Raw genomic sequence first — 13,053 nt, 5'->3', positions numbered from 1 at the left:
TTCCCTGATGAGTTTTACTGTCTGTAACGTCTTGCCTTTAGCCAAATATAAACGTTTAATTAGCGCATGTTAGCATGGAACATGAACGACAAACATTCCGAATATCCGTATTGAAAAATTTGAGGTGATGGATAACAATTAAGTAATTTGACAGGACATATTTAAACTTCCGTCATGCTATCAAATGCAATTTCCAACGGAAGGCTGGACCGTTATAAATTTGAGGTAGGATGAGTAAATTAAAGTAGAATAGAAAGCTATAAAAATTAGAATTGGACTGAAAATTCTAATTTTCCAATAAAAGGCATGGCCATTCCTTACCCATGAGACTTTAATTTAATATTTAAGAAATAATCAATCCGAGATGCGGTGGCATACTGTGCACCTCGAGAGATAAGATAGTGAAACTGTCAACCAGCCATTGAAGGACTTTTTCTCTCCTCCCGCTCGAGACAGCAGCACAAGCGGAAGTAAGAAATAACAAATTAGGGCATTATTATCATGCGAACATATTCTCATCTATTTTACTGTGGCATCCAGATACACCCTGCGATTCACTATTGTCGAGAAATAGAAGAGTTAAGATACCTCATTGGATAAGAAAGCCATGAACATTAATGAAAATTCGAAGAATTGCGGGAGATGCCACCACAGTAACTTTAAACGGAGTCATACGCTTATATGCATTTCAATGCAACAATTTCAGAGTGTAAAAATCATTCGCCTTGACCGGGATTCGAACCGGATCCCTCAATGTCCTGTCGAGTGCTCTAGCCAGTTAGCCGCAGCATCGTGTTCCTCTAGAGTTCCCAAAATTTCACAGTTAAAGAGGATGCCTCGGTAGCTGGACGTGCCCGTGTTCACCGAGTGTCTAAAATTCGCCGGCGTCCGAGGCTTCGGCCGCCGGGATTTGGAGAGCGGCACTGCCGGACTCTCTCGGAAATCGAGGTTCCGATCGTGTTTTGTTTCAAGCGGCGGTTGGCCGCCTAGTTCAACAAAGAAGCGTGCAGTTTGACTCTGGACTTCTTCCGCCGGGAAGGCCGTGCTTTCGTTTTGTTTACTGGATCAAGACTGACCTTGACTCCTGTTGTGTACAGCTTAGGCTCCTTTTTATTTGCTACCGCCGGGTGCGTGTGGCGGGGAGGGAGTGCACACGAGTGTTTTTTTTTCTTTCTTTCTTGGAGTGCTTTCAGTGCGCTCTTCCTTTTTTTTCGCGCTGGCGTGCTCCATTTGATTTGTTTCAAAATGGTCGTACGTCGCGTGAACACGCTCGCCTTGCAAGTTGATGAGAAGGCGAAACCCCCTACTCCGTTGGAGGTCCACCTCTTTACACTAGAGTCGCTGGGCCTCACACCCGAAGAGATTGTGGCGATCCAATTTGAGTATAATCGCCATTTAGTATTCCTGAAGTTGGCAACTGAATCTACTATGAGGAGGATTCTAGATAATATCCCACATCCCACTTACACTCCGAAATTTTAAGTTTGGTGATTGTTAATGCGAATGATTTTTACACTCTGAAATTGAAGCGTCATGATGCCCACTTAGCGGATGATTCCGTTCAAAGTTACTTTCGCGGCATCTCCCGCGTTCCCTTGGAAATACACACGCGTTGACATATTATGGCTAATTTGAATTTTATGAAAAAGCATTGATAAGATTGACGGAAAATAAATATAAGTCTACTATTAATCTTTCTTCTAATGTAATTAATGACCAATTAATGCATTTGATTGATAAAGCTTCGTCAAAAGAAACATTACGAACGGGAAACTTGCTTGGGAACTGGGGGATGGGCTGACTGAGAAGACGTGTTTCCGGAGACGATGTGATTGTTCATGTGAAAATGGAGGGGTTTGCGATATGGGAAAGAGGGAATTAATTATATTTGAGTGGTTAGATTAAATTACTAGAGGTGTTGGAGGAAATAGAGTGGGAGGTTGGGGAGATGAGAGCCCGGATCCATTAAAGGAGTCGTCTTGGTATCGCAATTGCGACAGGATTTAGATAAGAGGCATTGTGATTCTCAGGATGTTTATTCTGTTGGCTGGTCTTTCGAAAGTAATGGAGAGACATTTGTGTAATTAGTTAGCGTTTGTTCGTAGCTGATCGTGAGGTCTAAAATGTCTTTTATGATAGATTAGAGGGACTAAATGCTTGGAAAGTGGCAGTTTGAAAGTGTTTGCGGGATGTAATTTTTCGAAGGTGTGGGCCTATGTGTATGTGTTGTGAGACTTTATTGCTCAAAAGGCTCTAAAAGTTTCGACGCGTTCGACAAGTTTTGTAGATTTTGTCAGAGATTATCATGGAGATCATGACTATTGTATATGGTTGAATGTGGATATGCACGGTCCATTATGATAGCTATGTGCATGAATTTATTGCGCCACGACTATCAGTGGCAGCGCGGTAAATCCGGTCGTGGAATGTGGTAGAGGGGTCTGTTTTTCTACCGCAGCTGGTTGCCAGTTTGCTCCGAGCAGTCTAAGCGGAAACACTTGCCCTTCGCGTGAAGTATGTTTCTCAACTTCGTGACACGGCGCGATGGAACGTTGGCTTGAACGCCGATCCGTTGGACCGATACGCCATCAAGTTTTGCGTACAGCTTGGAAAGAATGCAACCGAAACATTCTAGATGCATCAAGAGGCCTTCAAGGACAACTCAATTTCAAAGTTACAGTCCGGCAGTGGCACAAGGCGTTCAAGGATGGCCGGGAGGAGGTCGCCGACGAACCCCATTCTGAACGCCCGACAACCGCCAGAATCGACGAAAACGTGAATCGGGTGCGCAAAGTTTTACGTTCCAACCGTCGATTCAGCATCCAGCAAATTGCTGACATCCTACACATGTCCACATTTGCGGCACATTGACGGAGGACCTGGAAATGCGCAAAGTCTGTGCGAAGTTTGTGCCGAAAGTGTTGCCCCACGTCCTTCATCGTTACCAACATCCTGGCCCGGAGCACCAGTGGTGATCCCCCAGCCCACTTACAGTCCCAACTTGGCTCGGTGCGACTTTTTTTTGTTTCCCCGACTGAAGAGAGAGCTGAAAGGAAAGCATTGGGAGGCCGTGGAAAACATCCAAAATCATGTTACAACGTTCTTGAGAGATTCCTTGTCGAGAGGATTTTCAGGGTGCCTTCCAGGCGTGGCAGACACCCCTCCGCAAGTGTATTATTGATGCATGGGGGAGAGTATTTTAAAGAATTTTTAGCGTTTGTACAAGTCCAATCAATAAATCTAAATTTCCCAAGGAATACGCATTACGTTTATAGTGGACCCAGTATAGTAGAGAAAAAACGTGTGTTATTAAATGAATGGCATCTGATTTAGCAGGAGTATAGCTGTATGTTGATGGGCTTAATGTGGACATAGGCGGGTAGTTTTTGTTTGGGAAGATTATGTTATCATCGGAAAAATTATTTTTTAGGAAAAGGTGAAAGGTAGCGGAGGATGGGGAGTATAGAGAGGAGGCTGCCTTGAATGGGGAGATGAAAGTATTCATTGGTGCTATTTGGCCAGAAAAGGTCTTATTTTGGTGGAGGCCTGTCTTATAAATGGTTTTCAGTCGTTATTATTCCCTTATTTGGCATTACACGTAACTAGTTTGTCAGATAAATTAACCCTTTTTAATAAACTGGGCCTTCCTCCAGTATGTATACATGTGTGCACGTTATTTGATAGTTTTTTATCGATGTTTTTTCCTTTTCCCTTACTTTTCCATATCATTTCTTATCACTTACCCTTCCCACCTTGTCCTCGCACCGCCTGCCACAGATGTTTTCCTTGGATCACAGGGTATTTATGTCGATGTCGAAAGGAACTCTTCTTCAGCGAGGCCAAAGTGAAAGTCCGTGTATAAAGGGCTGAATCTACTTTGTATTGCACAGCCTTTCATTTGTTAGCTCCCCATTATATTGGGGAGAGAAGGAATCGTGAATGAGGATTTGGCAGTAGAGACTTATCCAGTGCTGGGTATTTGTGGAGTTCGGTGCTCGGATGGAAAATGGCGGGAGAGACACGAGGCCTCCTGAGGGTCTGAGATGTAGAGGGATACTACGTCTGGCTACGCTGAGTGGGTGTCCCTCACCTTGGAGAGACAGGCACCCACTGGTTGGGTGGAGGAAGTGACGCAGGACGGCCAGAGGACGAGGTCGACGAAATTGTGGGTCCTCTCCGTCGGAGAATATTGATAATAAACAGTATCCTGGCGTGGGCTGCCTTGTCGATGCTTTTGTCTAGGGTAATACTTTTAATGAGTACACGGGTGAGTGAAAGTGAAAATGGAATAATTATCCCTGGATTAAACTCGGTGCAGAGGATGCCAATCGTCCATGAAACTCGGTCGACGGTTATGACTGAGGTGTAAATATTATTCCTTCCTCGATGGAGATTGTTCTTTTGTAATATTCTAGTTCACTGGTTTTTGATGGATTATTGGGAAAAAGTGTGTAATTTTTCAAACACGATAGCCATGTGTTCGAAATCAGCAACATTCTGGGGATGGCTAAAATCAATGCCACATAAAAATGCTCATGCCTAAACTCCTGAGTCCGGTAATTTTTAATTTTCCTCTATGAGATCATGCCGGAAGGGATTTTTTACATTCTATTAAATGGCTTTCGAGCTTCATAATTATATAAGCGATAAATATATCAATTGTTTAGAGTATCTGATATAATTTAAGGAATTTTATTACTTCTTCATTTTTGAAATACACATTTATATTGGAAACTGCATTTAAAAACACCCACGGCAGGTATGCGTGGTCTGTCCAATAAATGCGCGAACTGGTGCAATCTGGCAGCCATGACGTGGACCATAGCCCCGCCCACTAGGAGCGCCAGTTGCTTGAGACCCAATGAGCCGCCTGTGCTTGGCGGATCGTCGAGCTGTGCGCATGGTGCCAGTTTCTGCTGTCCTTGTTTTCGCTGTTAGTCGAAAATGGAAAGTGACGAAATCACGGAGCAAAGAATCAACATCAAGTTTATACGGTGAAGTGTGGTAAAAGTTATCAAGAAATTACTGAAATGTTGACGGCTGTTTACGGTGATAATGCTCCGAAGAAAACATCCGTGTATTCAAGTGGATTGAATCAAATTAGAAAAAAAGGTCAAAGGTGTTGTTCATCGTGAATGCACCAAAACGCAGCCAAAGAAAATTAAAAAAACGAGTAGTGAAAGAGTGTATGTTAAAAATGGAATTTTATAGAGATAAAAGCGTTTCTATGATGAATAAATGTTTACGCAATTGGAGGTTTAGATGTAGATCTGGGCCGAGTCAGTAATCGGATTTTGCTATATAAAAAAATAAACTGTGAATTTCGAATAGTTAATATTCCTTTGACCCCATTTATCAGCACCATTAGACGTCAAATCTCAATCCTTAAGTGTTAATTCCAAACTCTGTAGAGACAGCCTAGTACGAGGTTGCTTATTTCTGTGTGTACATATCTCATATTCAATTTAGCCTACGTTAAGACTTTGTTTACATCCATGCTCAGTGTAGGGAGTATGCCTAGGGACTTAATTTTGTAAGTCTTTATCCATCTCTTTTCCAAATACTCGAACTTTTTCGCATCGCATTTTATATTTTTCAACAGAGTAAAGTCATAAAAAATACCTCTTGGTTTTCACTCGTGCCTCTGAAATCTATGCAGTTTTACTGGATAACAAAAAAATTGCATTCTCTCTTTTTATGCATGTGACATTACAAGTAATTCAAAAAGCTTGGAGAATCCATCTGTAGTTTCGCAGTCTTCGCCAAGGATATTTACGAGAAAACTTCTCCCAACGAGTCGGATTGCCGGACTGGAGGGAAACGCCGGAAGGCGTTTTAAATTACGTAAGTTTTCAGACTCAGTCCGAGATATTGGACTAGATTTACTTCGAAATACAAAGGTTTTGGTGCTTCAGGTTTTTGTTTTTTACTTGTAACAGTATTCATAGATTTAGAATTAAATGGCGAAAATGTCATGAGATTGGCTTTCGTTGGATGCTACCTATAAAAACAATTCTGATGTGTATTCTGTATTTTAAGCTTTTCCAAACGTTGCATGTCCCACGTACAGGAAATTCATCATGATTAAACTCACGATGCCATCTGAAGCAGTTGCGGGAGTTTGGGTGGTGATAATGCTGAACTCCCAGCAGCTGCTGAAAACCAACCATCGCGATTATCAACGCTTCGAAAACTCTTATGTCACAAAATCAATAAGTAGATTGTGTCAATTTTTTGTCTTAATAGATCTATCCTTCAAGATAGCGTATTTCACTCCTTACATTCTTAACATATCCTGCTTCAAGGAAAGAGTGAATGTTCAAGAGGCATACCCGACATGGCGAAGTTTTTTGGTGACATCATTTCCGTTCCATACAAAATATGCCAACTGACAACTAAGTGATTCGGCCAGATCCAAACTTCTTTCATCTAAGGGTGTCGAGAATATAATTTATTTGCCGTGATAGACTGAACGACTAAATCGGCAGGCACGTATCTTGCTTCCCCTCACCCTCCGGGATCCAATTTATCCCCCCGTTCCCCACCGGAAGCCTGATCCGTCCCGGCTAGCTCACTGTCCTTGACATGAGTTATTAGATCGTGGTATCCGACTGTTCAAGGTTGGTTTAGTGGAGTATTTTGTTGGGTGAAATTGGTGAACAAATGTCCTTACCACGTCAGTTAAGGGTAAGTCATTTGGAGCGCTGAGACTTGCTATTTCTTTACTTGTCAGGAATGTTTGAAATATATGGGGACGAAAGAAATCGTTTTACCGAGGGATTGTAATGATTCAAGGACCGTACGAATACAACCAGAGGTTACCTTAATGGCCGTGTTACTGGGGGATTTGGGAAGACTATCAGTTTTCGTTTTTCGATTGCAAGTTTTGAAAAGGAATTCATATTCACTCCTTCCATTTTAAGGCGATGCATTCGATTGATCAAGATGACATGCAATATTAAAACTGAGATAAATTCTATTAAATATTTTCGTAACGATGTATTTTAATGTGCTATGGGGGTGGGTGACGGGAGATAAGAGCGTTCTGACCAGAATTGCGGGCGTGAAGAAAGAAAAAGAGGGTGTCAATGGAGGAAAGGCAGAATTCCAGAAGGGGAAGAGTGTGAAGTCGTTGTTGAGGGATGAGCAGAATTTCTGCTTTGATACGCCAAAGGAACAGAAGGCCACCTGCGAGGGTGGCGGTCGTGCATTCATTATGCATACAGATGATGTTTTTAGTGATGTGTATTTAAATTGATGCATTTTCCCTAGAGTAGCACATTTTAAGTAATTCATCGAGAGATAATTTCCATGAATTATTCACCTGCTTTTGATAGAGTTTACACGAAACGAGTGAAGTCACCTTTCTCGTTGAGGAACAATAGAAATGAAACGTGACAGGCTTCGCATGCAATTGACGAGTGGGTGAGGGAGGGGACTCTCCTTTGGATTGAACTTTCTCGCCAACTTACTCGGTCAGCTTCGCAGCGGGTGGGAGTCGGTTATATTCTCGCCCGCCATCCCTTGTTTGCCAGAAGTACTTTCATCCCCCGCTCGTCTTCCTTTACAGCTCTGCCATCAAGCCTCATCCTCCGCGGCCCTTACTCTCTCGCACCAAGCACGCGGGTTATCACTCGCCCTGTCCCATCGAGAGTGGGGGGGGGGGAAGAGAGAGGGATCTCTCCATTTCGGACACCCTGTCTTTATAGGCATAGTACACTCCTCACATTTACGTTCCCCCGAGGATTTCTCCCAGGATACATATTTTCTCCTACGATTGACGTCCACGATATCTTTCACACCCACGACCACACTGAAACGTGGGCGACAATATTTTGAAATGGACAAATTACATGCCCATCTCTGTTCATTCCTGGCGGCATGAGCCCTAAGATTTTCCTCGATCCCTGCCGGCAAAAAAGCAAGTAGTATGAGTCATTTTTAAACGCTTACATTTACAGATGAGCGAAGCTATTTAAATGAAAGAATAAGTCATCAGCAGTTTTAAAAAATTAATATTTTTCGTGATTAATTTCCTTTGTTCTTTCAACCAATATTTTTGGAATGTATTGGTTGCAAATGCGTTGCTCCAATGCTTTTGCCTTGAGATGAACCTTTATATAGGCTATTTATTTAAAATTTTTGATCGAATCATTTTATTTCCAAGACATATCAATTCGTAGATTCCTGCATTATATTGTCTCTAAAGGCGGAAAATCATGGGAATTTATTTAAATACAATGAGTCTCTTATGCATATTTATGCGTGTTTTTGCACACCTTACCTTCCGTTACAACCATAAAACATGATGTTGCATTATTTAAAATACTGTCACTCATTGATGTGACTACTAAGTTTTTTATATAAGAAGTATCAGTGACAATTTTTTCTGGCGTGTGCGCGAAGTGCTGCATTAAGACCGTTGGTTAAATGTGCGCATGATCGAGGATCGTATATTGGCATTGATAAGACAGTTACAGTGCACGAACCGTTATCACTAAAAATTTGTCGATGCGAAAGATCGGCGCTAAACTTGTCCCGAAGGTATTTGGACGAACGACCAAGAGCAGTTCACGTGCGAAGAGCTTCCCGACATGCTATTTCCTATTATCAAAAGTGAAATTCTCCCTCAAAGGTTACCACCATGGGACCCTAAGTGCCGTCAAAGGAGCTTGCAAGCGTGCCCTTCGGGACCATTCACCTACCAATACTACTGGCAAAAGTGTGTCGACGCTTAAGGGATGTACTTTGAAAAACGTTGAGGAATTGTAGCAATGTCTGAAATCTCGTAAATCTATTTTTCTGAAAATTTTCCCGTTACTTTTTATACTGACCGTTTAGGTGTGGTTGCTGTTGCGAAGAAGGGGATTCGGTCAACTCCATCTGAATAAGCAAATCCTGTCAACATTAAAGGGAAATACCTCTTCAAGAAATACGGTGACCCTTTTTTCTCCCCTAAGTGCGATGCGAGATACGTTGATCAAATAGCTCGTGATAGTTTGGCTTTCGTCTGGAATCAAAGAGCACCGTCCACAATGTTTACGCGGTGCCCTTTTGGAGACAAATTTGGTATCATAGTCCGGTCGGTTCTTATAACTTTCGCCTTTCTTTTCAGATTTCTCAATTTTTTTATTGCCTTCAAAATAAATTCGTATTGCTGAAAATGGTAGACTCCTAAGCAGCAATATTTCGTTTTCCACTTAGTTAGGTTCTCGAATAGCTTTATCGGTTTTTCCTGCAAAAACGTTCTAGCCTTTTGATCTTAATCATAATTTCGGTGCTTCATTTTAACCTCTTTTCATATGTATTTGAGTTTCAGAATTGAAGTATTTATCAACGGACTTTATTTTGTCTTAATTCAATCGCAAGGGTCGATGTTTTCGGCGCTTTGAGTGAATAAAACATCTTCATGAACACTGAGGCATCTTCATGCATTGGAGGTATCTGTTTTTATTAATTTTTTCTTAAGAATTAATGAGCGCTTCAAAAAATCAATAATTATATATACACACACACACACACACACACACATATGTATATATATATATATATATATATATATATATATATATATATATATATATATATATATATATATATATATATATAAGTTGAGTAGAATATACGTAATGGTAGTATATTCCTTCTCTCGGGTAAAAGGGTGCTGCTGAAGCCCCATTGGTAGCTCCTTCGTAGTTTTAGCTTGGGAGAAAACGTGTGAGGAAAGTATGTGCCTTTTCGCTGAAGTATAATTACGATTTATTCTTTAGAAACAACGTGAGAAAAATCAAATTCAATGACCCGAAGTTTCAGCTACCGTTGCATCCAAAAGCAAATGAAATTCTGAAAAAATGAAAAATAGTCATATTTTGGTGATTAATAGACAGCTACCTTAAAAAACAGAGTGAAATCAGTCCGAAGCGAAAATTCACGAAAGAATTCCTTGTAGATTTCTTCGATTCTCATTTTGAAGAATATGTGTAGAAATGTGGAGTTAAGTATTTTGTGAAAGTAGTATGCCCTCAATAATTATTGAGGGCATACTACTTTCACAAAATACTCCTAAGTCAGTGAATGGAGAAGATAATTGGTAATGCATACGTTACTTAGTAGTGTTGCATTGAGATTTACCTATAAACTGTCAAAATTTCGTATTATTAAACGTACAAAAGTTGAATTGTGAATCATGTTATCGTCGGGCGTCCGCAATTTCCTCTGAGTTTCGATCATCAAGTTCATTCCCGGTAAATTTATAACGCGGAACCCAGATGGTACAACGCGGATGTAAGAAAGGCATTACGATGTCAAAGGCTATGCCACGCCTAGATGAAAAATATTAGGGATGTTATTAATGGCGACAAAAAGAATGAGATTGCTTATGATTATAAGAAATCTAGGGTGAATGCTAAGAATGAATTACGGAAAGCTTTATGTGAAGTCAAAAGGAAAAGGTTAGCAGAAAATTTGAAAGAGAATCCAAAAGCATTTTGGTCATACGTCAGAGAAATTCAGGGAAATAAGTCAACTGTTAATTCACTATAGAATGATAAAGGCGAAAGAGGAAATGATTTTCAGGGAATCAGTATTTATTTATTTATATATACCCTGCCAGCCGCCGCTAGGGTGTGTGGCAGGGGGTGAATACACAGCGCACTAATTTTACCCGAATATTACCCTAACGCGGTCAAACAATGTTACTATGATCCCCTATCGTTCGTGGTAAAAATGATACCTTAAATCTATCTGTTTTTCTTTTAACCATTCAAATTTTTTTATGATGACATGATATCTCCTACCGTCGTACGATGGGTATAATAATACATTTTCAACATTCCTCCCAAAAAGACCTCCTTCCAATTTATGCAAGAGCTTCAATCTGTAATTTTACCTTCGCTCCGTGAGTGATCCCCAGCCTAGCTTCTCTAATATTTTGGATTCGTTATTTAGTTTATCATAAGTATGTTTTACAAATTTAGCTCCTCTACGCTGCACGCGAACTAATTTGGCAATTAATCCAACTTCGCGAGGACCCCATATACTTGCAACATATTCCAAATAAGGTTCAACCAGCGACAGGTAACATTTCTCTTTGACTTTTTCATCACATTTCTCCAACCCTCTTCTAATAAATAATAATTTTTTTGAAAACTTGTATTCTTCATATATTCCCCATAAGTTTCACCCAAGAGAGATCGGGAGTGAGGGAAACGCCTAGGTATTTAATCGAGTCCATACATTCCATTTTGGTGATTCTAATGCGTTGAGCGTTCGGGAGGGAATTAATCTTTTTCCAAATATTTTTCAATCATGCTTTCAAAATCCCGCATTCCTCCGCAAAAGTTAACTTTCTGCTAACTTTGTAACATAAATCAATCCACATTTCATTTAAAAAGATTGAGATTTACCGTAGTTATATTGCAGTTTCTCATTCTCGTACTGCAAGTATCATTGAGAGCTTTTCAACCCTGGAAATGGCTGTGACGCCAAAATCAAAGATGCTCGCCCTGCAAAGCATAATCTCCTGATTCAATTCGATATACGTCAACTACCTTATTCAGAAAGTTCTCTTCAATTATGCCGGCCGGCCAGCTTTTGTAAAGTTTCTGAGAACTATTTACGAGAGAAATGTCGGAGCGACTTGGAGAAACATGCTTAGACACCATTACCAACTGAACGTGGGGCAAACTAAAACAAATGCAAATCGGAATCGTTAGAAATGACATTGAGGATGAAAATAAATGGAACATATAGGAGGACAATTTCGGGGAACAGACGGAGAGAATTTGAATGTTCAAACCGATTTAGAATATGAATCACAACACTTGTCCGAGTGTTCCTCGCTTGAGTTACATTCCACCTTCATTCGCTTAAGCATCTTTCTCAGTATCTGCCCATCTATAAATGAACTGGGAAATTAATATGGTCGCATACGATTGGGTGATTGGTGCATTAAGAGTGAGGAAAGAGAGTTTGGGTGTTAACTTTACGATAAAGTTTAGAGGGGGTGCTAAATAGTGCTCTTTGGCTTTACCCCAGGCAAGGAGGGCCGCGATGCTGGCACGCGTTCATCCAAACACCTCCGAATGTGCAAGTCGTTCACTCTGCTCGGGTTTATCATTTTTTGAGAACTGTATAGCCGCGCATTTTTTATAGAATTTAATTCCAAAATCCCATTCCGCACACCAGTTTTTAACGTTGTTTAATCCGTTGTTTAAAACGTTGTTTTAGTATATACCTGTCTTCCAAAGAAACTGCGGGAGATGCCGCAACAGTAACTTTTGACGGAGTCATCTGCTAATACTAATTATAATACAATTATTTCAGAGTGTAAAAATCATTCGCCTTGACCGGGATTCGAACCCGGATCCTTCGATGTCCGGCCGAACGCTTTTACCAGTTAAGCTATCGAGGCGTCCTCTCTTAAACTCTGAAATTTCTTAATCCAAAATTTCAGTTTAAATAGGACGCCTCGATAGCTTAACTGGCTAAAGCACTCGACCGGACATTGAGGGTTTCGGGTTCGGATCCCGGTCGAGGCGAATAGTTTTTACACTCTGAAATTGTTGCATTGATATACCTGTCGTTCGTTATTTCCCTGTTTATTACCGTTTCGTCAGAAAATAGTCTTATTTTGATTGTAGGTTATCTTACGTACATATTTAGAACTTCAGCGATATATAGTACCTTATGTTTGCCATTACCAAGAAATACTTAAGTCCAGTTCATCATCATCATCGGTATCAAGGACATTATCGTTTATTCAGTGCACTCACCACTTGTTTGTCACTTGGATCTGGGACTTCATGGAAGATCTTTTTTGAATCCAAGAAACTAGCATTTACACTTACTTCTTTGTCGCTTTTCCCCAATTGCAGGGTAAGCTCCAATATCGTAGCACAAGGTCTCTGCTTTTGGAATTCATTTTGTTTGCCGGCTATTTATTTATTTCTAATGTATCTGAGTCATTATAAAGGTTTCAGGGATTGTTTTATCAGGAATTTTTTCTCGCAGAGAAATTTTCCTTCTCTCGCCACATGATACTGATTTCCTGAA

General features: G+C 40.6%; 1 protein-coding gene and 1 non-coding gene across 2 annotated transcripts in view; one reads left to right on the top strand and one right to left on the bottom strand.

Moving 5' to 3' along the window:
* LOC139687931 (uncharacterized) overlaps positions 1–13,053 on the top strand; it is a 537,017-nt gene that overhangs the window by 226,015 nt on the left and 297,949 nt on the right. The window lies entirely within an intron of this gene.
* On the bottom strand, positions 12,340–12,412 carry TRNAS-GGA (transfer RNA serine (anticodon GGA)). Its single transcript has one exon. It is a non-coding gene; the product is annotated as a tRNA-Ser (tRNA).

Source organism: Hetaerina americana, unplaced genomic scaffold, assembly GCF_022747635.1.
Source record: "Hetaerina americana unplaced genomic scaffold, ioHetAmer1.1.p SCAF_2, whole genome shotgun sequence".
Lineage (NCBI taxonomy): Eukaryota > Metazoa > Arthropoda > Insecta > Odonata > Calopterygidae > Hetaerina > Hetaerina americana.
The sequence above is the reverse complement of the archived record's forward strand: the minus strand, read 5'-3'. Positions and strand labels throughout refer to the sequence as shown.